The sequence below is a fragment of the Pelophylax lessonae genome, assembly GCF_965119305.1.
Source record: "Pelophylax lessonae genome assembly, chromosome: 5".
Lineage (NCBI taxonomy): Eukaryota > Metazoa > Chordata > Amphibia > Anura > Ranidae > Pelophylax > Pelophylax lessonae.
This window is the reverse complement of record NC_138772.1, coordinates 454718295-454727546: the sequence shown is the minus strand read 5'-3', so window position 1 is coordinate 454727546 and position 9252 is coordinate 454718295.

Genomic DNA, 9252 nt, shown 5'->3' with positions numbered 1-9252 from the left:
GCAAAATAGTTTAACTTTAAGAAATTATACTAGATAATGTGATTGTAAAGCAATTTTTTTGATTTTTTATTAAAATAGACATGTTGTACTTAAGAATACTAATATTATTGCACAGAACTGCCCCAAGCCTCCTCCTCTGGGGTCCTCTGCCAGCACTCTAGGCTACTTCTCTTCATAGACTGCCCCCATAGCAAGCCTGTTGCTATGGGGGCACTTGTGCAGGGTCGCTCCTGAGTTGAGCTGTGTGCCTCCATAGACACACACAGCAAGGCTTGGCCCTGTCTCTGCTCCCTCACTGGATTTGACTGATGGAGGCAAGATGCTCACAGTAAAGCCAGTAAATGCAGGAAGAGCAGAGCGTGGCTGCCAGTGGGGACAGTATTAGATCGAGAGTGGTGTCAGGTAAGCGTTTAGGGAGTGGAGTGAGGAGGTTGCAATGTATGGTTTGATACTTAAAAGAGATTGGGTTGTTTCAGCCTTATTTAATCATTATTCATTAACTCTAATCATGGTAGCTTACTGGTTGGCATAACTGATCTAGAACTCTTAGGACCAGCTCTGGGATTTTCTGTGTCTGCAAGATTCTAATGGTTTACTCTGTGCAGTACTTGATACAATCTTTACATTGGAATTTAAGTCCAAGTTTTCTTGGCTCAATCTTCATTTTTGTCAAAAAGTTATTGAGGTTTTCATATGTATTCAACAAAGTATCACAAAATGTTAAAGCAATCTTAACAAGCTGCTTTCCAGATACATAGTAGCTTTTCCTGTCCAGTGCAACAAGTGCGAGCAGTAAGATTCACTTTACAAAGTCAGATTCATTACAATAAGGTTGCTAAGGAGGTGGTCACACTGAAATCATGGTCTCTCTATAGTTTAGCTACCAATGTTCTTGTGGCCGCATTGCCAATAATACTGCCTCCCCTCTTTACCATCCACTAGGCCATTCACCAAAGGCAGCATTTTGTGATTGGCTGAGAAGAGGGGGACGGAGACACAACTCCTGTGTCCGTGTCCAATGCATAAGTTATGTTCGCAGTGAATTAGAAGTGCAGTGATGGTAGGATCAAAATGTACCTTTTGCTAATAGTCAGGCAGCATACTAATACAGAGATAAGGTAAAGACTACTGAGCTTGCCAGATTTGCTGTTTGGTGACTGAAGAGCAGGAAATTTGAGTGGAGAGTGATAAACAGTTTTGCTTTAGACTTGCTGGTGATTGTTGGGTTTCTTTTTTGGGTCTTTGCTTGCAAATTTTTTTTTACTCCTTTTTTTGTCACTTTTTAAATAGCCTTTTTTATATCTTTCCTTCCTTCAGACTACTAATTAGGGGAGTGGTTAATTGGTCACAGGTGCTTAATAACTTTCTGTAGGACTCATTTCTGAGCTTGATTTTTCTTGAGCTTGCTCTTTCTTGAGCTTGCCACCTTTTTGCTTGCTGGATCTCTGGCCAAGTGAACCTTGACTAAGTGGTGAGTTAAAAACCAGAGTTGAAAACAGGAGATTATAGCATAAGTTTTCTGGCCAGTAAATAACATCTGAAAATTTCTATTAGTTGTATTATTGTTGTAACCGGGAAAATGTGTGCTAGCAAGATTGAGTCCCGGTTCACACATATGCGATGCGGGAACCCTGCGAATCCACTGTGGGTTCCCACATCGCATTCAGCTCACAGACAGTTCATACTGCCATATCTGAATCGCTGGGAGTGTCAATACAAAGTTAATGACACACCCAGATCAGTTTGCAAATTCTAGTGCGAACTGTCAGTTCGGACATGAATCGGATCGCATAGGTGTGAACACCCATGCAATCTGATTCTGATGCGGACCCAAAAAAGGGTCCTGTGCGAGTTGTGTCCGAATCCGATGCAAATTCCATCGCACAGACAGCGCATGTGATTTGCAGTGCACAGTGTGCCGCATGTATACAGTAACAGAGCAACCACTCCAAGATGGATACCACTGCAATAGATGTGAGCGGGTTGCCCTTCTGGAAGCTCACAGAGATTTGGAGGAGCAAATTGCAACACTGGGCAGAACTGACAACCTTAAAAGGGATACCCTGCTTGCTGAGCAGGTGGCTAGTGGGGTTAATGGGGAGGGTCAAGGGTTAAGTCAGGATTATCAGGTAGGAAGATGGGTTAATACAGTCAGAGGGAGTGATAGGGGCTCACAGAAAAGGAAGGTCAGTCCTGGGTTTGAGCACCCTAACAGATTTGCCACGTTGGGTGAAGATGTGGGGGTGGCAAGCTCAGAAGTGGCAACCTTAGATGTCACTGCAATTGCTAACAACCGGGAAAGCATCCCATCTAGTAGGGGTGGTGCGGAGACTGTAGGTAAGCCTTGACAGCTGATGGTAATTGGGGACTCTATAATCAGAAGGACTGATGGAATAATTTGTCGCCAGGATCACCTCAACCAAATGGTTTGCTGTCTCTCTGGTGCCAGGGTTCAGTATGTGGTGGACTGGGTTGATAAATTACTGGGAGGGGGCTGAGCATGACCCAGGCGTCTTGGTCCACATTGGAACCAATGACAGAATATATGGAAGGTAGAGGCTCCTTAAGAACCAATTTAATGAACTTGGCTGCAAGTTGAAGGGAAGAACCTCCACGGTGATATTCTCTAAAATATTGCCTGTGCCTTGCAGGCTGAGGCTGCCATTCATCTCACTTCATGCACATGGATCTGCTTCATGATGTGCGGCTTATGGATCTTTTCCTATAACTAAAACACATTGTTATGTTCCTTAAACCATTCTTGAACCATTTTTGCAGTGTGGTAGGCCACATTATTCTGCCGGTAGAGGCTTGGTAAGCAACAATGTTTGGGTAGGTGGTACGTGTGAATGTAACAACCACATGAATTACAGGGCCCAAGGTTTCCAAGCAGAACATTACCCAAAGCATCACTGCCTCCATCTTCCCATACTGCATACTGGTGCCATCTCGTCCCCAGGTTACTGCCCAATATGTCCCATCAGCTTTCAGATGCCATTGTAATGAGATAATCAATGCTCTTCACTTTACCTGTCAGTGGTCATAAAGTAATGGCAGATTGGTGCATACTTGTCTGTTTTACCATAATACGTAGATTAGACTTCACCCACTATAATTCTGGGCATGTAAAAATGTGAATAAAAACAGTTCCATGTGCACAATAATATTTACATGTATTACAAAAACTCAAAGAAAATAGCATAAGAAAGCGTATGAGCCATAAAAATATGACTTGGTTGTCATCAGTGAGAAGACACTTGCAGATGCCTAAGTCTCATATCTAAGGATTTTAGAAAGTACAGCATGAGCGCGTTAGTAGGACTTTGTGTTTTTGCATTTCTGTTTATTTTATATTTATTTAATGAAAAATGTAGATAACTCTATTTCTTTGACTGCAGACTTAGTTTAATAGCATTAAATTCTGTATCTTCACAAAAGGATAATGCCATGTGCCTGAAAATACAAATTGTAATCTCTAAAATGTCATTCTCAAAGTTGTGTTTTTGCCTCTTTGTAAAGTTAGCTTTGCCCGCATGATGTTCTTAACCTCTATCATTGTTTTCTAATCCCTTGGCACAGCCTATCAAGACCTCCTGCTACTATGTGCTGAGACATTTTTCATAATTCTGCCGCTTCCGCCGTTCATTCTTAGGTAATGAAAATATTTTAGATATTATAGCATAATCTTAAAGACTGCATTCCCAAGATCATTTCCACTCCGATGTGGATTGAATTTCTAAATGCTTAATAGTTTTATGCCTGCTGTTGTTTAACTCACTTCACTGCTGGAAATACTTGCATGGCCTTTGTCAGAGACACTTTTCATAGCTTGGCTGATATAGACTGGGAGATGTGGGAAAAAGCATGGATACAATGGATTTGTTAACAACCTAATTACTTTAGTCTGTAATCAAACTTCCTTGTGTGTGTGTGTATGTATATGTGTGTGTGTATATATATATATATATATATATATATATATATATATATATATATATATACTGTGTGTGTGTGTATATATATATATATATATATATATATATACAGTTGTGTTCCAAATTATTCAACCCCCACTGAAATTGATTGTTTTGGCCAGTTTGACATTGATTTTGATCATTCAGTCATCCTGCTAACAATTAAATCAAAGAGGCACATGTAGGTCAGACAAATATAACATAACATTTATTATGAAATAACCACAAATGTCTTTTCTGTGCTCACATCATTATCAGTTTTATTCAACCCCCAAGTGACATTCAATCTTAGTACTTAGTACAACATCCTTTTACAGTTATAACAGCTTCTAAAAGTGAAGCATAGCTTGACACAAGTGTCTTGCAGCGATCTACGGGTATCTTCGCCCATTCGTCATGGGCAAAAGCCTCCAGTTCCGTCACATTCTTAGGCTTGTGCACTGCAACTGCTTTCTTTAAGTCCCACCAGAGGTTCTCAATCGGATTTAAGTCTAGTGACTGTGATGGCCACTCCAAAATGTTCCAGCCTTTAATCTGCAACCATGCTCTAGTGGACTTGGAGGTATGCTTGGGATCATTGTCCTGTTGAAAGGTCCAACGTCTCCCAAGTCTCAGGTTTGTGACGGACTGCATCACATTGTCATCCAATATCTCCTGGTACTGAAGAGAATTCATGGTACCTTGCACACGCTGAAGCTTCCCTGTACCTGCAGAAGCAAAACAGCCCCAAAGCATGATTGACCCCCCGCCATGCTTCACAGTAGGCAAGGTGTTCTTTTCTTCATAGGCCTTGATCTTCCTCCTCCAAACATAGCGTTGATCCATGGGCCCATACAGTTCTAATTTTGTTTCATCAGTCCACAGAACACTATCCCAAAACGTCTGTGGTTTGTCCACATGACTTTTGGCATACTGCAGTCGACTCTTCTTATTCCTTGGAGACAGCAAGGGAGTTCTGGCATGGAGGCCTTCATTACGCAGTGTGCGCTGTATTGTCTGAGCAGAAACTTTAGTACCCACATCTGACAAATCTTTTCTCAGTTCCTCAGCAGTCACACGGGGACACGGGGACTTTTCTCCACTCTATTCTTCAGGTAGCGCACAGCAGTCAAAGTCAGCATCTTCTTTCTGCCACGACCAGGTAGCGTTTCAACAGTGCCCTTTGCCTTGAATTTGCGAATGATGCTTCCTATGGTGTCTCTTGGTATGTTTAACATCTTTGCAATCTTCTTATAGCCATTACCCTTCCTGTGAAGAGTAATCACCTCTTCTCTTGTCTTCTTGGACCATTCTCTTGACTTCACCACCCCAGTAAATGTCTAGAAGGAGCTGAGTATCCCAGTCATTTTAAAGCTGCCTAATTGGTGCTTATTAGGCTTTATTGCTGCTCTCTGACATCCACAGGTGTTTTCAATACCTGATTGAAAACACTTCAATGAACCTCTGTTCTTCAGAGTGGTAGTCTTTAAGGGGTTGAATAATTGTGTCAATGAAGAATTCACAAAAGAAACATTTACTACTGTATTACAAAACCAATTGGTCATTTTGTTGCATATGGTTCTTTAAGAAGTCCTTGTAGGATTTCATTCTGAATACAATTACAAAAGTACACTAAATTCCCTAAACCCTTTACAGCATTGGGGGGTTAAATAATTTTGAACACAACTGTATATAATATAGACACAGTATCCCACAAAAGTGAGTACACCCCTAACATTTTTGTAAATATTTTATTATACCTTTTCATGTGGTTACACTGAAGGAATGACACTTTGCTACAATGTAAAGTAGTGAGTGTACAGCTTGTATAACAGTGCAAATTTGCTGCCCCCCCAAAATAACTCAACACACAGCCATTCATGTCTAAACCTCTGGCAACAAAAGTGAATACACCCCAATTGAAAATGTCCAAATCGGACGCAATTATCCATTTTCCCCCCTTGGTGTCATGTGACTCATTAGTGTTACAAGGTCTCGGGTGTGAATTGGGAGCAGATGTGTTCACTATTTCCTACTGGTCCCTGGAAGTTCAACATGGCACCTCTTGGCAAAGAACTCTCTGGGGATCTGAAAAAAAGAGTTGTTGCTCTACATAAAGATGGCCTAGGCTATAAGAAGATTGCCAAGACCCTGAAACTGTGCTGCGGCATGGTGGCCAAGACCATACAGCAGTTTAAGAGGACAGGTTCTACTCAGAACAGGCCTCGCAATATTCGACCAAAGAAGTTGAGTGCACGTGCTCAGTGTCATATCCAGAGGTTGTATTTGGGAAATAGACGTCTGAGTGCTCCCAGTAAGGCTGCAGAGGTTGAAGGGGTGGGCCTGTCAGTGCTCAGACCAAAGGCCGCACACTGCATCAAATTGGTCTGCTTGGCTGTTGTCCCAGAAGAAAGCCTCTTCTAAAGATGAATCACAGGAAAGCCCGCAAACAGTTTTCTGAAGACAAGCAGATTAAGGACAGGGATAACTGGAACCATGTCCTGTGGTCTGATGAGACCAAGATAAACTTATTTGGTTCAGATGGTGTCAAGCGTATGTGGCGGCAACCTGGTGAGGCGTACAAAGACAAGTGTGTCTTGACTACAGTCAACCATGGTGGTGGGAGTGTTATGTTCTTGGGCTGCATGAGTGCTGCGGGCAGTGGGGAGCTACAATTCATTGAGGGAATAATGAATACCAGCATGTACTGTAACATACTGAAGCAGAGCATGATCCCCCCTCCCTTTCGGAGACTGGGCCACAGGGCGGTATTCCAACATGATAACGATTCCAAACACACCCCCAAGACAACCACTGCCTTGCTAAAGAAGCTGAGGGTAAAGGTGATGGACTGGCTAAGCATGTCCCCAGACCTAAATCCTATTGAGCATCTGCGGGGCATCTTCAAACAGAAGGTGGAGGAGCGAAAGGTCTCTAACATCCACCAGCTCCGTGATATTGTCATGGAGAAGTGGAAGACGACTCCAGTGGCAACCTGTGACGTTCTGGTGAACTCCGTGCCCAGAACGGTTAAGGCAGTGCTGGAAAATAATGGCAGCCATACAAAATATTGACACTTTGGGCCCAATTTGGACATTTTCACTTAGGGATGTACTCACTTTTGTTGCCAGCGGTTTAGACATTAATGGCTGTGTGTTGAGTTATTTTGAGGGGACAGCAAATTTACACTGTTGTACAAGCTGTACACTCATTACTTTACATTGTAGCAAAGTGTCATTTCTTCAGTGCTGTCACGTGAAAAGATATAATAAAATATTTACAAAAATGTTAGGAGTGTACTCATTTTTGTGAGATACTGTATATCTAAAAAAAAAAGATTAATAGAATTGCTATGGCTAACCTAAAATAGTGCATTTCCTAGAGGAATGCATGCAAATCCTATGAATATCCATGCAGGACAAACCAAAGAGACAAAGGGCTTCAGACCCGTAATAAGACCATTCCACTTTGTACATATTTTCGTTCTTTATGGTCAAGGTTAGAAAAAATACAACTTCGAAGATAATAAAATGTAAAGATAAAACACTTGCACATTATGGAACCTCCTAGATTTGGCTCCTTCAGACAAGCAAAGTCCATAGTTCCTCTGGTTGCTCCATTGTTGCCATTTTGGAATGGTCTGAATATGGGGCTGGAGCCCTTTGTCTCCTCTGTTTGTTCTGCATAGATATTCATGGGAGTTGCCTAGTTCTGGAACCAACTTCTTACTGATCCAGGAATTGGACACTGCACTGCGCATGCACAGCAATCAGTGCACATTTTTTCAAAATTTAGCAGGCACTGAAGACTTTTTATGTCAGAGTTTAACCAAAACCATTACAGCTTCCCTTTAACAACTTCCTGCCCAGCCTATTGTCAAATAATGGCTGGGCAGGACTTCATTTGAAATCCTCTGGGAATGCACCTCACACCAGGCCATGGGACAGTGTGACCCATCACCAGCTGTGTCCATGGGACACAGCCAATGATAGATCAGTGTACTGGCCCACTGCCGGTACCATTCACAGCAGATCACAAGACCATTGTAAACAATGAACGGCATGGAATCATGCCATTCATTGTGTACACGTGTGTTGCTAGCTGTGATTGGTCACAATGATCACATGGTACAGACAGGGCCAATCACAGCCCATCTGTACCATGTGATTAGCTGTGGCCAATCACAGCTAACCACAATAGTAAACACGGAATGAATCAAGTGAAATTCACTGGTATAAGCAATCCAAACATGTAAAAAAAAACATCCTGGTTACCTACCTAGACCAGCACAATGTTACTATGGTAACACTGTATTGCTTCGGGCACAGTGTGTTAAATAATTATTGAAAAAAAAAAAAGAAAAAAAATTCATAAGAAAGAGAACATTGAATTGAAAAAATTATACATTTTCAAAAAACTTGCCATGCCTCTTTACTAAATACTTTAGTATTTACCACTACAATCGGAAGTGACGTGTGACGCTGTAAACTCCGCCCTACGCTTTTTGTCACTACACCGTCATCTGGAGTGGCCTGTGGGTTTGTTCCTCTTCTGCTCTGCTAATATTACATATTAATCAGGGATTGTGAATCCGCAGTAATAGCGGTGGGGCCACATTTTCCGCGGTCTTAAAGGGACATTACACAAAAAAAATGTATTTGAGCAATGGATTCCCGGAAAAAAAATTCACCTGCAGACCCCCTGGAAGCGACTGTGGGACCCTCCGGTTCATAGTCACAGCCATACATTGCAGTTTTTTTGCAAAGCCTGATGTCAAAAGTGGATTTTGTAATTTCTGGTGCTGCCAGCCACAAACACCCTCCGCCCTCACCTCTATGGGCAGGGTCTTCGGACTCTGAGACAGATATGGTTGCCGCCGACGCAGACTACCTTGAGGGGTCAGTGTCTTCACATTCTGACAGTGAAGAGGACCTGTCCTCATCAGCTGCCACAGGGGAATGCGCATTGTTGGAAGCCCTGTTAGTTTCTGTGCGGAAAAGGGGGTTTTTGATCTCAGTGGAGCCCTTTAGTCGGTTTTTGCCACCGTCCCGTAGATTATAATGTTTTTGTGGTTGTGGGTGCCTCAAACCCAGTATGTGGGGACTTTATGGGCAAGAATGAATCAAGGAGTAGATAAAAATCAAGCAATTTATTTATAATAACAAAGAAATATTACAAGTCATAATGGGAAGGCCCATAAACATTGATTATTCGTGTATGGGTAAAGGCCCATAATGTGAAGTAAGAGAAAGTAGGGAGTTTATAGTGACTTGTGAATAACAAAGTGAGGTGACTTGAG